This window comes from Melospiza melodia, chromosome W, assembly GCF_035770615.1.
Source record: "Melospiza melodia melodia isolate bMelMel2 chromosome W, bMelMel2.pri, whole genome shotgun sequence".
NCBI lineage: Eukaryota > Metazoa > Chordata > Aves > Passeriformes > Passerellidae > Melospiza > Melospiza melodia.
Window position 1 is genome coordinate 48,716,368 of NC_086225.1, and position 23,487 is coordinate 48,739,854.

Sequence of the window (23,487 nt, forward strand, 5' to 3'; positions counted from 1 at the left end):
CCACCCTTAAAGCCAATTTTTCTTTCTCTGTATCTATAGATTGACAAACACCAGAACAACCATGTTTTTGCTTAACTGAAAAAGAGTTCCCCGGAACCACAATTTCCCGAGTGGAAGCAGCCACCTCAGCCTCCACCCCAGGCCCAACAGAATCCAATTCAGGTTTCAGTGTCCCTGCACAAACAATTTTAGGAAGTACAGTCACTTTTTCATTTCCTTCTTTTACACACTTTGTTCCATCCCCCTTACAAGAGTCACATATTTTTACATTAACAGAACAACGCGAAGAAAAGTCCAAAAGAGTCTCATTTTTTCCCAGAGAGAGAGAAGAAAGATTTTGTTCAACAGAGTTCAAAGCAATACTTTCAGCATTTGCAACAACACTTGTAACATTCTCCGATACTCACACAGTCTCCGGTTTACTGGAATTTAATGAGACAGAACCAGAAGCTTTGTTTTCTGAGTCCAAGTTGATCTTATTATTATCAGTTTGTTTAAAACAGTGCTCCAACAGCGCTCTACAAACCGGCATAAGTTCTCTTAAGCTTTCATCTTTTTTGAGAGAGACTAGTTTATAGATTCTCCAGTTTATCTGATCCCAAAAATGAAAAGTAAAAGCAGACTGCAGATTTAAATCTTGCGTATTCGCTTTAACCCAGATAAGTAAGTTTTTAAGCTCAGTTTTTGAAATTTCAGAGTGACCTTTTTCTTGTAACATTGTCTCTAATTGATGAAAAACATCCCATTCAACTTTTGATAAATTCGTTCCCATTTTTGTGTTCTTTTAATAATTTTCTTTTTCGCTATTTTGCCTCCCAACGTCACCCAAGCGCTCTCCTGAGATAAGTTACTTACAATTTTCTTGGCTTCGGCGGGAGAGATGATACAGTGTGCTCCTTGTTAACACTTGGGTCTCCGCAGCTGGTACTTCCACGATTTTTCTTTGTTTTTCTTCTATTCTACGTCCTCACACGAGGCACCAATATGCGGGGGACGGGACAGGTATAAGTCCAATAGTGTCAGGAACCCACGCCTTAAAAAAGGAACCCACTAGGCCGCGGCAAAATATCCAAATATGGATAACATGGTAACCAGACCAGTGAAGAGATTTTTGCTTTTATTTCCAGCACATCAGTCTCAAAATACAAAATGGAGACATGACAGCTCACTGATCCACACCAAAAAATGTCTCCTTCAACAGGGCTCATACAGCAATACATAAAATCATCTCAGACTAGAATTCAGCCAATCAGACACAGAAAACACATCTTGACAAGCATTCTATCCAATCTTATAAAACATAGGTAATCGTAGCTAAAACAAAGACTAGTTGATAAGAGACAAAGAACAGAGTTCTATTCATGCTAACCTTCTAAAGATATACATTAAATAACCTTGTTGCCATCCTAAAGCCAATTCTACAGAAGCCTATTGTTATTTGTCACGTCTACTGCTTGGGAAACTTTTCTGCTTGCATGGAAAACTTTTTCTGCTTGCATGGGAAACTTTTCTGCAATGCTAACAAAACTCCAGTCTAAGGCCTACATACTTCTTTGTAACCATTTCTTAAAAATCCTCTAACCTTATGGATTCCAACATTTCCCCCTCTCTGTTTGACCCAGAAGCTTTCATTTTCTTGTCGCTTGCTATTTGCGTTTCATAGCTCTATTGCAAACTTTCTGCTTATTATCTGCTGAAGACCTATTTTCACTAAACTGAAGCATTGCTATATTACGGCACAGCAACTTAATGCTGTGAAGACCCAATCCCTGAAAGAGAGATATGAATCACGTTTGGCAACAGTCACAAGGCATCGTTCAAAAAACTCTGGTCGATTCCAAGGCCTTAATTCAAAACCTTCGTTCATGTCAATACCCTCATCTACTGCTTTCGTGAGATTTCGTACACTCTCTGTGCTTCTACTTCCTAGTTCTCCTGCTTGAATGACAAAAACTTCTCAGACTGTTTTGTTCATCATTCGCCGAACACAACAGAGTATACAAGGTGCCACTATCAATATCAGTATTAGAACACCTAATATGTAAAGACCTATCTTGCAAAGTTGCCTTAGCCAAGGTGCAAAACTCCAATTTTGAAACAAATCATCCAACCAGGAACCTCCATCTTCTTTAATTTGGGCTGTCAGATCCTTTAATTTTTGAATGCTTCTGTGAATGGATTCAGAATGATCAGACAAATTCATACAACACAATCCTTCAAATTCCTCACAACCATGTCCTTGTGCCAGTAAAAGAAAATCAATGGCTGCTCTGTTTTGAAGAGTAGCATGTCTAATACTATCAACATCGGTCAACATATCACTGATTGCGGAGGATGTGGCATTAGCTTGTTTGCTCAGCCAACATCCAACTCGATCTAATTGTCTCAATGCCACAGCTGAAGCCAATTGGGGTAGAAATATACCTGCTGAAAGCCTTCTGGCGGCATTCCAAGGCATAAAATCACTCTGACAGTTCTCATCATAATGAGGAACAGCTCTTGTTTTCCTTTGTTTCTTTTTCATCACTGCTTTGGCAGTGGGGGCAATTATGGTAAGCATACCAATGCTACAAGGGCCACCTTCAAGGTGGGCTGGAATGCCTTGCCAACCTCTGTCTCCGCAAATGATCCAATACCCTTTTGGCAATTGCCGTGGATATTGGTCCGTCTCCAGAAACACATCCCAACTGTTTGAAACATTTGCTGCCCTGAGAAGTTTTTTCGAACAAATGTTCCAATTGAAGGAAGGACTGTTTCCATTGTCAATTCCACCTGGTTTACCATTGGATTCTTTTCTGACCAAAGGAAACTCTTTCACTGGCACACCAACCAAACAGGTTGAGAAAGGCTTTTCTGGTTCCGAATTAGACAGGCATATAGTATCCGATCCGGCAGCCTTGGCTAAGGTCACCCAAACACTCGTTTTCGGTTGATCCACAGGCAAATCTGCACGACAAAAAACAATTAAAATCATGCAAAACAAGTATACCATTTGATTCTGCCCCATCTCTTTCAAGAACTAAGTTTTGGCAGAATTCTTTCTAAACAAAAACAATAACCTAAATTTTCAGCCAAAAATTAGCTTCGTTAAACAAACATTCAGCATTCGATTCGTATACTCATAAATAACATTGGCACAAAATCAGAGTTCATGGGTTCCACCGATGCACAAAGAACGTCAGGCACAAGAGGCGTCAGGCGAGACCCGGGATCCTTCCATTCGGTCCACGTCTGCGTACTCGCTTCCTCAGTTCTAGGCTCGACAACAGGTTCTGAAGTGCGATACGGTTTGACGTTTTTGGCAGGAACCCACTTAATTCTTCCAGCACCTGTGGAAATAGAAGCATACCCTTTGCCCCACGTTATTAATTGAAACGAAACTTCCATCTGTCCAGAGTCAGGGTTTCTAATTAGAAGAGGAGGATGTTCTTTCAGTTTTGCCTGTGTGCTATTTGAAAAGTGTCTAAAGATTGGTGGATCTGGTTCTGTACTTGAACTATTTAGAAAATTAAAACCATACAAAGCCTTACTCAGTCTCATCTGTGGGGTGATTTCCGTTCCCCCTCTCTGTTGATCTAATACGCGTTTTAAGGTTTGATGTGTTCTTTCAATGATTGCTTGGCTTGTGGGAGAGTGGGGAATACCAAAAATGTGTCGAACACCCCATTCATTTAAAAATGTGGCCAATTTTTGAGATATGTATGCGGGACCATTGTCAGTTTTTACTTCTTGAGGTATACCCAATGAAGCAAAAGCTTGCAGGAAATGATGACAGGCATGGCTGCCAGTTTCACCTGTGTGAAGGGAAGCAAAAACTGCACCAGAGAACGTGTCTATGGAAACATGAATATTTTTAAATTTACCAAAAGAAGGCTATTTAGTAACACCTGTTTGCCACAACTGTAGGCTTTGTAAGCCTCGGGGGTTGATTGCTCCTGTAGAAACAGGAGGTTGTACCAATTGACAGTCAGGGCAAGTATGAATGATAGCTTTAGCTTGACTTTTAGTGATTTGGAACATTCGCATGAGTGCTTGTGCATTTTGGTGGAAAAAGGCATGACTCAATTTTGCTTGTTCAAAAATATTTGGCAATGTGTTAGAAATGACCATTGTCAGCTTGTCCGCTCTTGCATTTCCTTCCACTAAAAATCCAGGAAGTGAAGAATGCGCCCTAATGTGAGAAACAAAATATGGATTAGTTCTATATTGCAAAGTTATAAAAAGACATGAAAGCCAACGATGTAAAGTTTCATTACTAACATCCTTTAAAATGGAACCTTCTATTCTCCTGACTACATTAGCAACATAAGCAGAATCTGTGACCAAATTGAAAGGCTGAGGAAACAGCTGAAAAGCTCAAACTACTGCAGCAAGCTCAACAATTTGAGGGGATCCCTCTACTGTTTGAATATCAGATTCCCAAACATCAGTCTTTTGATTAAACCAAGTCACAACGGACTTGTGGCTTTTACCAGAGCCATCAGTGAAGAGAGTCACAGCATGTAAAGGTTCTTCACTTAATTTAGGTTTTTCTCTGAAACTCAATTTTGCTTGCAGTAGTTTGTGAGCTGGATAGTGTATGGAACAAACACCTGGAAAACCTAAGAATGCATATTGTAAATCATCAGAATTTTGCATTGCCCAATTGAAATAATCATTTTTCAATGGCAAATAGATAACTGAACATTCTTGACCTGCCAAAGTTAACAATCTGGTTCTAGCCTTAATTATAATGTATGCAATCATTTCTAAAACTGAGCAAATGGTCTTTGAAAACCTGTAGGGAGGAAAAACCCATTCCATTATTAACAAAGGATCTTGTTCTGTGGCATCCCACTGGAAAATGAGACCACAAAGCTGCATCTCTCCTAAGATTGCAAGAAAGAAAGGATTTTCAGGAATGCAGCGATGAGCTTGTCTTTTTTGAAGAGCTTCTGTGACTTTGTCGAGAGCAGCACGAGCTTCAGGGGTTAAAGTTCTTGGCGAAGTGATGTCGCAACTTCCTCTCAGCAAATGGAAGAGCGGACTCAGTTCATCATTGGTGATTCCCAGCATTGGTCTGACCCAGTTGATTTCTCCTAGAAGTTGTTGTAACTCTTGTAGGTTGTTGACTCTGGTTCGGATCTGAATTTTCTGTGGTCTTCTTGTCGTCTTCCATCGTCTTCCATCATCTTCCATCCCAGGTACTTCTAAGGTGAAACTTGTTGAATTTTCGTTGCAGAGATTTCAAGTCCAGCTTTTTGAATTTCAGCAACAACACAGTCGCGAGTTTCTTCCATCTCTTCCTTTCAAAGGACTCCACCCTTAAAGCCAATTTTTCTTTCTCTGTATCTATAGATTGACAAACACCAGAACAACCATGTTTTTGCTTAACTGAAAAAGAGTTCCCCGGAACCACAATTTCCCGAGTGGAAGCAGCCACCTCAGCCTCCACCCCAGGCCCAACAGAATCCAATTCAGGTTTCAGTGTCCCTGCACAAACAATTTTAGGAAGTACAGTCACTTTTTCATTTCCTTCTTTTACACACTTTGTTCCATCCCCCTTACAAGAGTCACATATTTTTACATTAACAGAACAACGCGAAGAAAAGTCCAAAAGAGTCTCATTTTTTCCCAGAGAGAGAGAAGAAAGATTTTGTTCAACAGAGTTCAAAGCAATACTTTCAGCATTTGCAACAACACTTGTAACATTCTCCGATACTCACACAGTCTCCGGTTTACTGGAATTTAATGAGACAGAACCAGAAGCTTTGTTTTCTGAGTCCAAGTTGATCTTATTATTATCAGTTTGTTTAAAACAGTGCTCCAACAGCGCTCTACAAACCGGCATAAGTTCTCTTAAGCTTTCATCTTTTTTGAGAGAGACTAGTTTATAGATTCTCCAGTTTATCTGATCCCAAAAATGAAAAGTAAAAGCAGACTGCAGATTTAAATCTTGCGTATTCGCTTTAACCCAGATAAGTAAGTTTTTAAGCTCAGTTTTTGAAATTTCAGAGTGACCTTTTTCTTGTAACATTGTCTCTAATTGATGAAAAACATCCCATTCAACTTTTGATAAATTCGTTCCCATTTTTGTGTTCTTTTAATAATTTTCTTTTTCGCTATTTTGCCTCCCAACGTCACCCAAGCGCTCTCCCGAGATAAGTTACTTACAATTTTCTTGGCTTCGGCGGGAGAGATGATACAGTGTGCTCCTTGTTAACACTTGGGTCTCCGCAGCTGGTACTTCCACGATTTTTCTTTCTTTTTCTTCTATTCTACGTCCTCACACGAGGCACCAATATGCGGGGGACGGGACAGGTATAAGTCCAATAGTGTCAGGAACCCACGCCTTAAAAAAGGAACCCACTAGGCCGCGGCAAAATATCCAAATATGGATAACATGGTAACCAGACCAGTGAAGAGATTTTTGCTTTTATTTCCAGCACATCAGTCTCAAAATACAAAATGGAGACATGACAGCTCACTGATCCACACCAAAAAATGTCTCCTTCAACAGGGCTCATACAGCAATACATAAAATCATCTCAGACTAGAATTCAGCCAATCAGACACAGAAAACACATCTTGACAAGCATTCTATCCAATCTTATAAAACATAGGTAATCGTAGCTAAAACAAAGACTAGTTGATAAGAGACAAAGAACAGAGTTCTATTCATGCTAACCTTCTAAAGATATACATTAAATAACCTTGTTGCCATCCTAAAGCCAATTCTACAGAAGCCTATTGTTATTTGTCACGTCTACTGCTTGGGAAACTTTTCTGCTTGCATGGAAAACTTTTTCTGCTTGCATGGGAAACTTTTCTGCAATGCTAACAAAACTCCAGTCTAAGGCCTACATACTTCTTTGTAACCATTTCTTAAAAATCCTCTAACCTTATGGATTCCAACATTTCCCCCTCTCTGTTTGACCCAGAAGCTTTCATTTTCTTGTCGCTTGCTATTTGCGTTTCATAGCTCTATTGCAAAATTTCTGCTTATTATCTGCTGAAGACCTATTTTCACTAAACTGAAGCATTGCTATATTACGGCACAGCAACTTAATGCTGTGAAGACCCAATCCCTGAAAGAGAGATATGAATCACGTTTGGCAACAGTCACAAGGCATCGTTCAAAAAACTCTGGTCGATTCCAAGGCCTTAATTCAAAACCTTCGTTCATGTCAATACCCTCATCTACTGCTTTCGTGAGATTTCGTACACTCTCTGTGCTTCTACTTCCTAGTTCTCCTGCTTGAATGACAAAAACTTCTCAGACTGTTTTGTTCATCATTCGCCGAACACAACAGAGTATACAAGGTGCCACTATCAATATCAGTATTAGAACACCTAATATGTAAAGACCTATCTTGCAAAGTTGCCTTAGCCAAGGTGCAAAACTCCAATTTTGAAACAAATCATCCAACCAGGAACCTCCATCTTCTTTAATTTGGGCTGTCAGATCCTTTAATTTTTGAATGCTTCTGTGAATGGATTCAGAATGATCAGACAAATTCATACAACACAATCCTTCAAATTCCTCACAACCATATCCTTGTGCCAGTAAAAGAAAATCAATGGCTGCTCTGTTTTGAAGAGTAGCATGTCTAATACTATCAACATCGGTCAACATATCACTGATTGCGGAGGATGTGGCATTAGCTTGTTTGCTCAGCCAACATCCAACTCGATCTAATTGTCTCAATGCCACAGCTGAAGCCAATTGGGGTAGAAATATACCTGCTGAAAGCCTTCTGGCGGCATTCCAAGGCATAAAATCACTCTGACAGTTCTCATCATAATGAGGAACAGCTCTTGTTTTCCTTTGTTTCTTTTTCATCACTGCTTTGGCAGTGGGGGCAATTATGGTAAGCATACCAATGCTACAAGGGCCACCTTCAAGGTGGGCTGGAATGCCTTGCCAACCTCTGTCTCCGCAAATGATCCAATACCCTTTTGGCAATTGCCGTGGATATTGGTCCGTCTCCAGAAACACATCCCAACTGTTTGAAACATTTGCTGCCCTGAGAAGTTTTTTCGAACAAATGTTCCAATTGAAGGAAGGACTGTTTCCATTGTCAATTCCACCTGGTTTACCATTGGATTCTTTTCTGACCAAAGGAAACTCTTTCACTGGCACACCAACCAAACAGGTTGAGAAAGGCTTTTCTGGTTCCGAATTAGACAGGCATATAGTATCCGATCCGGCAGCCTTGGCTAAGGTCACCCAAACACTCGTTTTCGGTTGATCCGCAGGCAAATCTGCACGACAAAAAACAATTAAAATCAAGCAAAACAAGTATACCATTTGATTCTGCCCCATCTCTTTCAAGAACTAAGTTTTGGCAGAATTCTTTCTAAACAAAAACAATAACCTAAATTTTCAGCCAAAAATTAGCTTCGTTAAACAAACATTCAGCATTCAATTCGTATACTCATAAATAACATTGGCACAAAATCAGAGTTCATGGGTTCCACCGATGCACAAAGAACGTCAGGCACAAGAGGCGTCAGGCGAGACCCGGGATCCTTCCATTCGGTCCACGTCTGCGTACTCGCTTCCTCAGTTCTAGGCTCGACAACAGGTTCTGAAGTGCGATACGGTTTGACGTTTTTGGCAGGAACCCACTTAATTCTTCCAGCACCTGTGGAAATAGAAGCATACCCTTTGCCCCACGTTATTAATTGAAACGAAACTTCCATCTGTCCAGAGTCAGGGTTTCTAATTAGAAGAGGAGGATGTTCTTTCAGTTTTGCCTGTGTGCTATTTGAAAAGTGTCTAAAGATTGGTGGATCTGGTTCTGTACTTGAACTATTTAGAAAATTAAAACCATACAAAGCCTTACTCAGTCTCATCTGTGGGGTGATTTCCGTTCCCCCTCTCTGTTGATCTAATACGCGTTTTAAGGTTTGATGTGTTCTTTCAATGATTGCTTGGCTTGTGGGAGAGTGGGGAATACCAAAAATGTGTCGAACACCCTATTCATTTAAAAATGTGGCCAATTTTTGAGATATGTATGCGGGACCATTGTCAGTTTTTACTTCTTGAGGTATACCCAATGAAGCAAAAGCTTGCAGGAAATGATGACAGGCATGGCTGCCAGTTTCACCTGTGTGAAGGGAAGCAAAAACTGCACCAGAGAACGTGTCTATGGAAACATGAATATTTTTAAATTTACCAAAAGAAGGCTATTTAGTAACACCTGTTTGCCACAACTGTAGGCTTTGTAAGCCTCGGGGGTTGATTGCTCCTGTAGAAACAGGAGGTTGTACCAATTGACAGTCAGGGCAAGTATGAATGATAGCTTTAGCTTGACTTTTAGTGATTTGGAACATTCGCATGAGTGCTTGTGCATTTTGGTGGAAAAAGGCATGACTCAATTTTGCTTGTTCAAAAATATTTGGCAATGTGTTAGAAATGACCATTGTCAGCTTGTCCGCTCTTGCATTTCCTTCCACTAAAAATCCAGGAAGTGAAGAATGCGCCCTAATGTGAGAAACAAAATATGGATTAGTTCTATATTGCAAAGTTATAAAAAGACATGAAAGCCAACGATGTAAAGTTTCATTACTAACATCCTTTAAAATGGAACCTTCTATTCTCCTGACTACATTAGCAACATAAGCAGAATCTGTGACCAAATTGAAAGGCTGAGGAAACAGCTGAAAAGCTCAAACTACTGCAGCAAGCTCAACAATTTGAGGGGATCCCTCTACTGTTTGAATATCAGATTCCCAAACATCAGTCTTTTGATTAAACCAAGTCACAACGGACTTGTGGCTTTTACCAGAGCCATCAGTGAAGAGAGTCACAGCATGTAAAGGTTCTTCACTTAATTTAGGTTTTTCTCTGAAACTCAATTTTGCTTGCAGTAGTTTGTGAGCTGGATAGTGTATGGAACAAACACCTGGAAAACCTAAGAATGCATATTGTAAATCATCAGAATTTTGCATTGCCCAATTGAAATAATCATTTTTCAATGGCAAATAGATAACTGAACATTCTTGACCTGCCAAAGTTAACAATCTGGTTCTAGCCTTAATTATAATGTATGCAATCATTTCTAAAACTGAGCAAATGGTCTTTGAAAACCTGTAGGGAGGAAAAACCCATTCCATTATTAACAAAGGATCTTGTTCTGTGGCATCCCACTGGAAAATGAGACCACAAAGCTGCATCTTCTCTCCTAAGATTGCAAGAAAGAAAGGATTTTCAGGAACGCAGCGATGAGCTTGTCTTTTTTGAAGAGCTTCTGTGACTTTGTCGAGAGCAGCACGAGCTTCAGGGGTTAAAGTTCTTGGCGAAGTGATGTCGCAACTTCCTCTCAGCAAATGGAAGAGCGGACTCAGTTCATCATTGGTGATTCCCAGCATCGGTCTGACCCAGTTGATTTCTCCTAGAAGTTGTTGTAACTCTTGTAGGTTGTTGACTCTGGTTCGGATCTGAATTTTCTGTGGTATTATTGTCGTCTTCCATCGTCTTCCATCATCTTCCATCCCAGGTACTTCTAAGGTGAAACTTGTTGAATTTTCGTTGCAGAGATTTCAAGTCCAGCTTTTTGAATTTCAGCAACAACACAGTCGCGAGTTTCTTCCATCTCTTCCTTTCAAAGGACTCCACCCTTAAAGCCAATTTTTCTTCCTCTGTATCTATAGATTGACAAACACCAGAACAACCATGTTTTTGCTTAAGTGAAAAAGAGTTCCCCGGAACCACAATTTCCCGAGTGGAAGCAGCCACCTCAGCCTCCACCCCAGGCCCAACAGAATCCAATTCAGGTTTCAGTGTCCCTGCACAAACAATTTTAGGAAGTACAGTCACTTTTTCATTTCCTTCTTTTACACACTTTGTTCCATCCCCCTTACAAGAGTCACATATTTTTACATTAACAGAACAACGCGAAGAAAAGTCCAAAAGAGTCTCATTTTTTCCCAGAGAGAGAAGAAAGATTTTGTTCAACAGAGTTCAAAGCAATACTTTCAGCATTTGCAACAACACTTGTAACATTCTCCGATACTCACACAGTCTCCGGTTTACTGGAATTTAATGAGACAGAACCAGAAGCTTTGTTTTCTGAGTCCAAGTTGATCTTATTATTATCAGTTTGTTTAAAACAGTGCTCCAACAGCGCTCTACAAACCGGCATAAGTTCTCTTAAGCTTTCATCTTTTTTGAGAGAGACTAGTTTATAGATTCTCCAGTTTATCTGATCCCAAAAATGAAAAGTAAAAGCAGACTGCAGATTTAAATCTTGCGTATTCGCTTTAACCCAGATAAGTAAGTTTTTAAGCTCAGTTTTTGAAATTTCAGAGTGATCTTTTTCTTGTAACATTGTCTCTAATTGATGAAAAACATCCCATTCAACTTTTGATAAATTCGTTCCCATTTTTGTGTTCTTTTAATAATTTTCTTTTTCGCTATTTTGCCTCCCAACGTCACCCAAGCGCTCTCCCGAGATAAGTTACTTACAATTTTCTTGGCTTTGGCGGGAGAGATGATACAGTGTGCTCCTTGTTAACACTTGGGTCTCCACAGCTGGTACTTCCACGATTTTTCTTTGTTTTTCTTCTATTCTACGTCCTCACACGAGGCACCAATATGCGGGGGACGCGACAGGTATAAGTCCAATAGTGTCAGGAACCCACGCCTTAAAAAAGGAACCCACTAGGCCGCGGCAAAATATCCAAATATGGATAACATGGTAACCAGACCAGTGAAGAGATTTTTGCTTTTATTTCCGGCTCATCAGTCTCAAAATACAAAATGGAGACATGACAGCTCACTGATCCACACCAAAAAATGTCTCCTTCAACAGGGCTCATACAGCAATACATAAAATCATCTCAGACTAGAATTCAGCCAATCAGACACAGAAAACACATCTTGACAAGCATTCTATCCAATCTTATAAAACATAGGTAATCGTAGCTAAAACAAAGACTAGTTGATAAGAGACAAAGAACAGAGTTCTATTCATGCTAACCTTCTAAAGATATACATTAAATAACCTTGTTGCCATCCTAAAGCCAATTCTACAGAAGCCTATTGTTATTTGTCACGTCTACTGCTTGGGAAACTTTTCTGCTTGCATGGAAAACTTTTTCTGCTTGCATGGGAAACTTTTCTGCAATGCTAACAAAACTCCTGTCTAAGGCCTACATACTTCTTTGTAACCATTTCTTAAAAATCCTCTAACCTTATGGATTCCAACATTTCCCCCTCTCTGTTTGACCCAGAAGCTTTCATTTTCTTGTCGCTTGCTATTTGCGTTTCATAGCTCTATTGCAAAATTTCTGCTTATTATCTGCTGAAGACCTATTTTCACTAAACTGAAGCATTGCTATATTACGGCACAGCAACTTAATGCTGTGAAGACCCAATCCCTGAAAGAGAGATATGAATCACGTTTGGCAACAGTCACAAGGCATCGTTCAAAAAACTGGTCGATTCCAAGGCCTTAATTCAAAACCTTCGTTCATGTCAATACCCTCATCTACTGCTTTCGTGAGATTTCGTACACTCTCTGTGCTTCTACTTCCTAGTTCTCCTGCTTGAATGACAAAAACTTCTCGGACTGTTTTGTTCATCATTCGCCGAACACAACAGAGTATACAAGGTGCCACTATCAATATCAGTATTAGAACACCTAATATGTAAAGACCTATCTTGCAAAGTTGCCTTAGCCAAGGTGCAAAACTCCAATTTTGAAACAAATCATCCAACCAGGAACCTCCATCTTCTTTAATTTGGGCTGTCAGATCCTTTAATTTTTGAATGCTTTTGTGAATGGATTCAGAACGATCAGACAAATTCATACAACACAATCCTTCAAATTCCTCACAACCATGTCCTTGTGCCAGTAAGAGAAAATCAATGGCTGCTCTGTTTTGAAGAGTAGCATGTCTAATACTATCAACATCGGTCAACATATCACTGATTGCGGAGGATGTGGCATTAGCTTGTTTGCTCAGCCAACATCCAACTCGATCTAATTGTCTCAATGCCACAGCTGAAGCCAATTGGGGTAGAAATATACCTGCTGAAAGCCTTCTGGCGGCATTCCAAGGCATAAAATCACTCTGACAGTTCTCATCATAATGAGGAACAGCTCTTGTTTTCCTTTGTTTCTTTTTCATCACTGCTTTGGCAGTGGGGGCAATTATGGTAAGCATACCAATGCTACAAGGGCCACCTTCAAGGTGGGCTGGAATGCCTTGCCAACCTCTGTCTCCGCAAATGATCCAATACCCTTTTGGCAATTGCCGTGGATATTGGTCCGTCTCCAGAAACACATCCCAACTGTTTGAAACATTTGCTGCCCTGAGAAGTTTGTTGGAACAAATGTTCCAATTGAAGGAAGGACTGTTTCCATTGTCAATTCCACCTGGTTTACCATTGGATTCTTTTCTGACCAAAGGAAACTCTTTCACTGGCACACCAACCAAACAGGTTGAGAAAGGCTTTTCTGGTTCCGAATTAGACAGGCATATAGTATCCGATCCGGCAGCCTTGGCTAAGGTCACCCAAACATGGTTTTCGGTTGATCCACAGGCAAATCTGCACGACAAAAAACAAATAAAATCAAGCAAAACAAGTATACCATTTGATTCTGCCCCATCTCTTTCAAGAACTAAGTTTTGGCAGAATTCTTTCTAAACAAAAACAATAACCTAAATTTTCAGCCAAAAATTAGCTTTGTTAAACAAACATTCAGCATTCAATTCGTAATACTCATAAATTACATTGGCACAAAATCAGAGTTCATGGGTTCCACCGATGCACAAAGAACGTCAGGCACAAGAGGCGTCAGGCGAGACCCGGGATCCTTCCATTCGGTCCACGTCTGCGTACTCGCTTCCTCAGTTCTAGGCTCGACAACAGGTTCTGAAGTGCGATACGGTTTGACGTTTTTGGCAGGAACCCACTTAATTCTTCCAGCACCTGTGGAAATAGAAGCATACCCTTTGCCCCACGTTATTAATTGAAACGGGCCTTCCATCTGTCCAGAGTCAGGGTTTCTAATTAGAAGAGGAGGATATTCTTTCAGTTTTGCCTGTGTGCTATTTGAAAAGTGTCTAAAGATTGGTGGATCTGGTTCTGTACTTGAACTATTTAGAAAATTAAAACCATACAAAGCCTTACTCAGTCTCATCTGTGGGGTGATTTCCGTTCCCCCTCTCTGTTGATCTAATATGCGTTTTAAGGTTTGATGTGTTCTTTCAATGATTGCTTGGCTTGTGGGAGAGTGGGGAATACCAAAAATGTGTCGAACACCCCATTCATTTAAAAATGTGGCCAATTTTTGAGATATGTATGTGGGACCATTGTCAGTTTTTACTTCTTGGGGTATACCCAATGAAGCAAAAGCTTGCAGGAAATGATGACAGGCATGGCTGCCAGTTTCACCTGTGTGAAGGGAAGCAAAAACTGCACCAGAGAACGTGTCTATGGAAACATGAATATTTTTAAATTTACCAAAAGAAGGCTATTTAGTAACACCTGTTTGCCACAACTGTAGGCTTTGTAAGCCTCGGGGGTTGATTGCTCCTGTAGAAACAGGAGGTTGTACCAATTGACAGTCAGGGCAAGTATGAATGATAGCTTTAGCTTGACTTTTAGTGATTTGGAACATTCGCATGAGTGCTTGTGCATTTTGGTGGAAAAAGGCATGACTCAATTTTGCTTGTTCAAAAATATTTGGCAATGTGTTAGAAATGACCATTGTCAGCTTGTCCGCTCTTGCATTTCCTTCCACTAAAAATCCAGGAAGTGAAGAATGCGCCCTAATGTGAGAAACAAAATATGGATTAGTTCTATATTGCAAAGTTATAAAAAGACATGAAAGCCAACGATGTAAAGTTTCATTACTAACATCCTTTAAAATGGAACCTTCTATTCTCCTGACTACATTAGCAACATAAGCAGAATCTGTGACCAAATTGAAAGGCTGAGGAAACAGCTGAAAAGCTCAAACTACTGCAGCAAGCTCAACAATTTGAGGGGATCCCTCTACTGTTTGAATATCAGATTCCCAAACATCAGTCTTTTGATTAAACCAAGTCACAACGGACTTGTGGCTTTTACCAGAGCCATCAGTGAAGAGAGTCACAGCATGTAAAGGTTCTTCACTTAATTTAGGTTTTTCTCTGAAACTCAATTTTGCTTGCAGTAGTTTGTGAGCTGGATAGTGTATGGAACAAACACCTGGAAAACCTAAGAATGCATATTGTAAATCATCAGAATTTTGCATTGCCCAATTGAAATAATCATTTTTCAATGGCAAATAGATAACTGAACATTCTTGACCTGCCAAAGTTAACAATCTGGTTCTAGCCTTAATTATAATGTATGCAATCATTTCTAAAACTGAGCAAATGGTCTTTGAAAACCTGTAGGGAGGAAAAACCCATTCCATTATTAACAAAGGATCTTGTTCTGTGGCATCCCACTGGAAAATGAGACCACAAAGCTGCATCTTCTCTCCTAAGATTGCAAGAAAGAAAGGATTTTCAGGAACGCAGCGATGAGCTTGTCTTTTTTGAAGAGCTTCTGTGACTTTGTCGAGAGCAGCACGAGCTTCAGGGGTTAAAGTTCTTGGCGAAGTGATGTCGCAACTTCCTCTCAGCAAATGGAAGAGCGGACTCAGTTCATCATTGGTGATTCCCAGCATCGGTCTGACCCAGTTGATTTCTCCTAGAAGTTGTTGTAACTCTTGTAGGTTGTTGACTCTGGTTCGGATCTGAATTTTCTGTGGTATTATTGTCGTCTTCCATCGTCTTCCATCATCTTCCATCCCAGGTACTTCTAAGGTGAAACTTGTTGAATTTTCGTTGCAGAGATTTCAAGTCCAGCTTTTTGAATTTCAGCAACAACACAGTCGCGAGTTTCTTCCATCTCTTCCTTTCAAAGGACTCCACCCTTAAAGCCAATTTTTCTTTCTCTGTATCTATAGATTGACAAACACCAGAACAACCATGTTTTTGCTTAACTGAAAAAGAGTTCCCCGGAACCACAATTTCCCGAGTGGAAGCAGCCACCTCAGCCTCCACCCCAGGCCCAACAGAATCCAATTCAGGTTTCAGTGTCCCTGCACAAACAACTTTTTCATTTCCATCTTTTACACACTTTGTTCCATTCCCCTTACAAGAGTCACATATTTTTACATTAACAGAACAACGCGAAGAAAAGTCCAAAAGAGTCTCATTTTTTCCCAGAGAGAGAGAAGAAAGATTTTGTTCAACAGAGTTCAAAGCAATACTTTCAGCATTTGCAACAACACTTGTAACATTCTCCGATACTCACACAGTCTCCGGTTTACTGGAATTTAATGAGACAGAACCAGAAGCTTTGTTTTCTGAGTCCAAGTTGATCTTATTATTATCAGTTTGTTTAAAACAGTGCTCCAACAGCGCTCTACAAACCGGCATAAGTTCTCTTAAGCTTTCATCTTTTTTGAGAGAGACTAGTTTATAGATTCTCCAGTTTATCTGATCCCAAAAATGAAAAGTAAAAGCAGACTGCAGATTTAAATCTTGCGTATTCGCTTTAACCCAGATAAGTAAGTTTTTAAGCTCAGTTTTTGAAATTTCAGAGTGACCTTTTTCTTGTAACATTGTCTCTAATTGATGAAAAACATCCCATTCAACTTTTGATAAATTCGTTCCCATTTTTGTGTTCTTTTAATAATTTTCTTTTTCGCTATTTTGCCTCCCAACGTCACCCAAGCGCTCTCCCGAGATAAGTTACTTACAATTTTCTTGGCTTCGGCGGGAGAGATGATACAGTGTGCTCCTTGTTAACACTTGGGTCTCCGCAGCTGGTACTTGCACGATTTTTCTTTCTTTTTCTTCTATTCTACGTCCTCACACGAGACACCAATATGCGGGGGACGGGACAGGTATAAGTCCAATGGTGTCAGGAACCCACGCCTTAAAAAAGGAACCCACTAGGCCGCGGCAAAATATCCAAATATGGATAACATGGTAACCAGACCAGTGAAGAGATTTTTGCTTTTATTTCCAGCACATCAGTCTCAAAATACAAAATGGAGACATGACAGCTCACTGATCCACACCAAAAAATGTCTCCTTCAACAGGGCTCATACAGCAATACATAAAATCATCTCAGACTAGAATTCAGCCAATCAGACACAGAAAACACATCTTGACAAGCATTCTATCCAATCTTATAAAACATAGGTAATCGTAGCTAAAACAAAGACTAGTTGATAAGAGACAAAGAACAGAGTTCTATTCATGCTAACCTTCTAAAGATATACATTAAATAACCTTGTTGCCGTCCTAAAGCCAATTCTACAGAAGCCTATTGTTATTTGTCACGTCTACTGCTTGGGAAACTTTTCTGCTTGCATGGAAAACTTTTTCTGCTTGCATGGGAAACTTTTCTGCAATGCTAACAAAACTCCAGTCTAAGGCCTACATACTTCTTTGTAACCATTTCTTAAAAATCCTCTAACCTTATGGATTCCAACATTTCCCCCTCTCTGTTTGACCCAGAAGCTTTCATTTTCTTGTCGCTTGCTATTTGCATTTCATAGCTCTATTGCAAAATTTCTGCTTATTATCTGCTGAAGACCTATTTTCACTAAACTGAAGCATTGCTATATTACGGCACAGCAACTTAATGCTGTGAAGACCCAATCCCTGAAAGAGAGATATGAATCACGTTTGGCAACAGTCACAAGGCATCGTTCAAAAAACTCTGGTCGATTCCAAGGCCTTAATTCAAAACCTTCGTTCATGTCAATACCCTCATCTACTGCTTTCGTGAGATTTCGTACACTCTCTGTGCTTCTACTTCCTAATTCTCCTGCTTGAATGACAAAAACTTCTCGGGCTGTTTTGTTCATCATTCGCCGAAGACAACAGAGTATACAAGGTGCCACTATCAATATCAGTATTAGAACACCTAATATGTAAAGACCTATCTTGCAAAGTTGCCTTAGCCAAGGTGCAAAACTCCAATTTTGAAACAAATCATCCAACCAGGAACCTCCATCTTCTTTAATTTGGGCTGTCAGATCCTTTAATTTTTGAATGCTTTTGTGAATGGATTCAGAACGATCAGACAAATTCATACAACACAATCCTTCAAATTCCTCACAACCATGTCCTTGTGCCAGTAAGAGAAAATCAATGGCTGCTCTGTTTTGAAGAGTAGCATGTCTAATACTATCAACATCGGTCAACATATCACTGATTGCGGAGGATGTGGCATTAGCTTGTTTGCTCAGCCAACATCCAACTCGATCTAATTGTCTCAATGCCACAGCTGAAGCCAATTGGGGTAGAAATATACCTGCTGAAAGCCTTCTGGCGGCATTCCAAGGCATAAAATCACTCTGACAGTTCTCATCATAATGAGGAACAGCTCTTGTTTTCCTTTGTTTCTTTTTCATCACTGCTTTGGCAGTGGGGGCAATTATGGTAAGCATACCAATGCTACAAGGGCCACCTTCAAGGTGGGCTGGAATGCCTTGCCAACCTCTGTCTCCGCAAATGATCCAATACCCTTTTGGCAATTGCCGTGGATATTGGTCCGTCTCCAGAAACACATCCCAACTGTTTGAAACATTTGCTGCCCTGAGAAGTTTTTTCGAACAAATGTTCCAATTGAAGGAAGGACTGTTTCCATTGTCAATTCCACCTGGTTTACCATTGGATTCTTTTCTGACCAAAGGAAACTCTTTCACTGGCACACCAACCAAACAGGTTGAGAAAGGCTTTTCTGGTTCCGAATTAGACAGGCATATAGTATCCGATCCGGCAGCCTTGGCTAAGGTCACCCAAACACTCGTTTTCGGTTGATCCACAGGCAAATCTGCACGACAAAAAACAATTAAAATCAAGCAAAACAAGTATACCATTTGATTCTGCCCCATCTCTTTCAAGAACTAAGTTTTGGCAGAATTCTTTCTAAACAAAAACAATAACCTAAATTTTCAGCCAAAAATTTGCTTTGTTAGACAAACATTCAGCATTCAATTCGTATACTCATAAATAACATTGGCACAAAATCAGAGTTCATGGGTTCCACCGATGCACAAAGAACGTCAGGCACAAGAGGCGTCAGGCGAGACCCGGGATCCTTCCATTCGGTCCACGTCTGCGTACTCGCTTCCTCAGTTCTAGGCTCGACAACAGGTTCTGAAGTGCGATACGGTTTGACGTTTTTGGCAGGAACCCACTTAATTCTTCCAGCACCTGTGGAAATAGAAGCATACCCTTTGCCCCACGTTATTAATTGAAACGGGCCTTCCATCTGTCCAGAGTCAGGGTTTCTAATTAGAAGAGGAGGATGTTCTTTCAGTTTTGCCTGTGTGCTATTTGAAAAGTGTCTAAAGATTGGTGGATCTGGTTCTGTACTTGAACTATTTAGAAAATTAAAACCATACAAAGCCTTACTCAGTCTCATCTGTGGGGTGATTTCCGTTCCCCCTCTCTGTTGATCTAATATGCGTTTTAAGGTTTGATGTGTTCTTTCAATGATTGCTTGGCTTGTGGGAGAGTGGGGAATACCAAAAATGTGTCGAACACCCCATTCATTTAAAAATGTGGCCAATTTTTGAGATATGTATGCGGGACCATTGTCAGTTTTTACTTCTTGGGGTATACCCAATGAAGCAAAAGCTTGCAGGAAATGATGACAGGCATGGCTGCCAGTTTCACCTGTGTGAAGGGAAGCAAAAACTGCACCAGAGAACGTGTCTATGGAAACATGAATATTTTTAAATTTACCAAAAGAAGGCTATTTAGTAACACCTGTTTGCCACAACTGTAGGCTTTGTAAGCCTCGGGGGTTGATTGCTCCTGTAGAAACAGGAGGTTGTACCAATTGACAGTCAGGGCAAGTATGAATGATAGCTTTAGCTTGACTTTTAGTGATTTGGAACATTCGCATGAGTGCTTGTGCATTTTGGTGGAAAAAGGCATGACTCAATTTTGCTTGTTCAAAAATATTTGGCAATGTGTTAGAAATGACCATTGTCAGCTTGTCCGCTCTTGCATTTCCTTCCACTAAAAATCCAGGAAGTGAAGAATGCGCCCTAATGTGAGAAACAAAATATGGATTAGTTCTATATTGCAAAGTTATAAAAAGACATGAAAGCCAACGATGTAAGTTTCATTACTAACATCCTTTAAAATGGAACCTTCTATTCTCCTGACTACATTAGCAACATAAGCAGAATCTGTGACCAAATTAAAAGGCTGAGGAAACAGCTGAAAAGCTCAAACTACTGCAGCAAGCTCAACAATTTGAGGGGATCCCTCTACTGTTTGAATATCAGATTCCCAAACATCAGTCTTTTGATTAAACCAAGTCACAACGGACTTGTGGCTTTTACCAGAGCCATCAGTGAAGAGAGTCACAGCATGTAAAGGTTCTTCACTTAATTTAGGTTTTTCTCTGAAACTCAATTTTGCTTGCAGTAGTTTGTGAGCTGGATAGTGTATGGAACAAACACCTGGAAAACCTAAGAATGCATATTGTAAATCATCAGAATTTTGCATTGCCCAATTGAAATAATCATTTTTCAATGGCAAATAGATAACTGAACATTCTTGACCTGCCAAAGTTAACAATCTGGTTCTAGCCTTAATTATAATGTATGCAATCATTTCTAAAACTGAGCAAATGGTCTTTGAAAACCTGTAGGGAGGAAAAACCCATTCCATTATTAACAAAGGATCTTGTTCTGTGGCATCCCACTGGAAAATGAGACCACAAAGCTGCATCTTCTCTCCTAAGATTGCAAGAAAGAAAGGATTTTCAGGAACGCAGCGATGAGCTTGTCTTTTTTGAAGAGCTTCTGTGACTTTGTCGAGAGCAGCACGAGCTTCAGGGGTTAAAGTTCTTGGCGAAGTGATGTCGCAACTTCCTCTCAGCAAATGGAAGAGCGGACTCAGTTCATCATTGGTGATTCCCAGCATCGGTCTGACCCAGTTGATTTCTCCTAGAAGTTGTTGTAACTCTTGTAGGTTGTTGACTCTGGTTCGGATCTGAATTTTCTGTGGTATTATTGTCGTCTTCCATCGTCTTCCATCATCTTCCATCCCAGGTACTTCTAAGGTGAAACTTGTTGAATTTTCGTTGCAGAGATTTCAAGTCCAGCTTTTTGAATTTCAGCAACAACACAGTCGCGAGTTTCTTCCATCACATCCTTTCAAAGGACTCCACCCTTAAAGCCAATTTTTCTTTCTCTGTATCTATAGATTGACAAACACCAGAACAACCATGTTTTTGCTTAAGTGAAAAAGAGCTCCCCGGAACCACAATTTCCCGAGTGGAAGCAGCCACCTCAGCCTCCACCCCAGGCCCAACAGAATCCAATTCAGGTTTCAGTGTCCCTGCACAAACAATTTTAGGAAGTACAGTCACTTTTTCATTTCCATCTTTTACACACTTTGTTCCATCCCCCTTACAAGAGTCACATATTTGTACATTAACAGAACAACGCGAAGAAAAGTCCAAAAGAGTCTCATTTTTTCCCAGAGAGAGAGAAGAAATATTTTGTCCAACAGAGTTCAAAGCAATACTTTCAGCATCTGCAACAACACTTGTAACATTCTCCGATACTCACACAGTCTCCAGTTTACTGGAATTTAATGAGACAGAACCAGAAGCTTTGTTTTCTGAGTCCAAGTTGATCTTATTATTATCAGTTTGTTTAAAACAGTGCTCCAACAGCGCTCTACAAACCGGCATAAGTTCTCTTAAGCTTTCATCTTTTTTGAGAGAGACTAGTTTATAGATTCTCCAGTTTATCTGATCCCAAAAATGAAAAGTAAAAGCAGACTGCAGATTTAAATCTTGCGTATTCGCTTTAACCCAGATAAGTAAGTTTTTAAGCTCAGTTTTTGAAATTTCAGAGTGACCTTTTTCTTGTAACATTGTCTCTAATTGATGAAAAACATCCCATTCAACTTTTGATAAATTCGTTCCCATTTTTGTGTTCTTTTAATAATTTTCTTTTTCGCTATTTTGCCTCCCCACGTCACCCAAGCGCTCTCCCGAGATAAGTTACTTACAATTTTCTTGGCTTCGGCGGGAGAGATGATACAGTGTGCTCCTTGTTAACACTTGGGTCTCCGCAGCTGGTACTTGCACGATTTTTCTTTCTTTTTCTTCTATTCTACGTCCTCACACGAGACACCAATATGCGGGGGACGGGACAGGTATAAGTCCAATGGTGTCAGGAACCCACGCCTTAAAAAAGGAACCCACTAGGCCGCGGCAAAATATCCAAATATGGATAACATGGTAACCAGACCAGTGAAGAGATTTTTGCTTTTATTTCCAGCACATCAGTCTCAAAATACAAAATGGAGACATGACAGCTCACTGATCCACACCAAAAAATGTCTCCTTCAACAGGGCTCATACAGCAATACATAAAATCATCTCAGACTAGAATTCAGCCAATCAGACACAGAAAACACATCTTGACAAGCATTCTATCCAATCTTATAAAACATAGGTAATCGTAGCTAAAACAAAGACTAGTTGATAAGAGACAAAGAACAGAGTTCTATTCATGCTAACCTTCTAAAGATATACATTAAATAACCTTGTTGCCGTCCTAAAGCCAATTCTACAGAAGCCTATTGTTATTTGTCACGTCTACTGCTTGGGAAACTTTTCTGCTTGCATGGAAAACTTTTTCTGCTTGCATGGGAAACTTTTCTGCAATGCTAACAAAACTCCAGTCTAAGGCCTACATACTTCTTTGTAACCATTTCTTAAAAATCCTCTAACCTTATGGATTCCAACATTTCCCCCTCTCTGTTTGACCCAGAAGCTTTCATTTTCTTGTCGCTTGCTATTTGCATTTCATAGCTCTATTGCAAAATTTCTGCTTATTATCTGCTGAAGACCTATTTTCACTAAACTGAAGCATTGCTATATTACGGCACAGCAACTTAATGCTGTGAAGACCCAATCCCTGAAAGAGAGATATGAATCACGTTTGGCAACAGTCACAAGGCATCGTTCAAAAAACTCTGGTCGATTCCAAGGCCTTAATTCAAAACCTTCGTTCATGTCAATACCCTCATCTACTGCTTTCGTGAGATTTCGTACACTCTCTGTGCTTCTACTTCCTAATTCTCCTGCTTGAATGACAAAAACTTCTCGGGCTGTTTTGTTCATCATTCGCCGAAGACAACAGAGTATACAAGGTGCCACTATCAATATCAGTATTAGAACACCTAATATGTAAAGACCTATCTTGCAAAGTTGCCTTAGCCAAGGTGCAAAACTCCAATTTTGAAACAAATCATCCAACCAGGAACCTCCATCTTCTTTAATTTGGGCTGTCAGATCCTTTAATTTTTGAATGCTTTTGTGAATGGATTCAGAACGATCAGACAAATTCATACAACACAATCCTTCAAATTCCTCACAACCATGTCCTTGTGCCAGTAAAAGAAAATCAATGGCTGCTCTGTTTTGAAGAGTAGCATGTCTAATACTATCAACATCG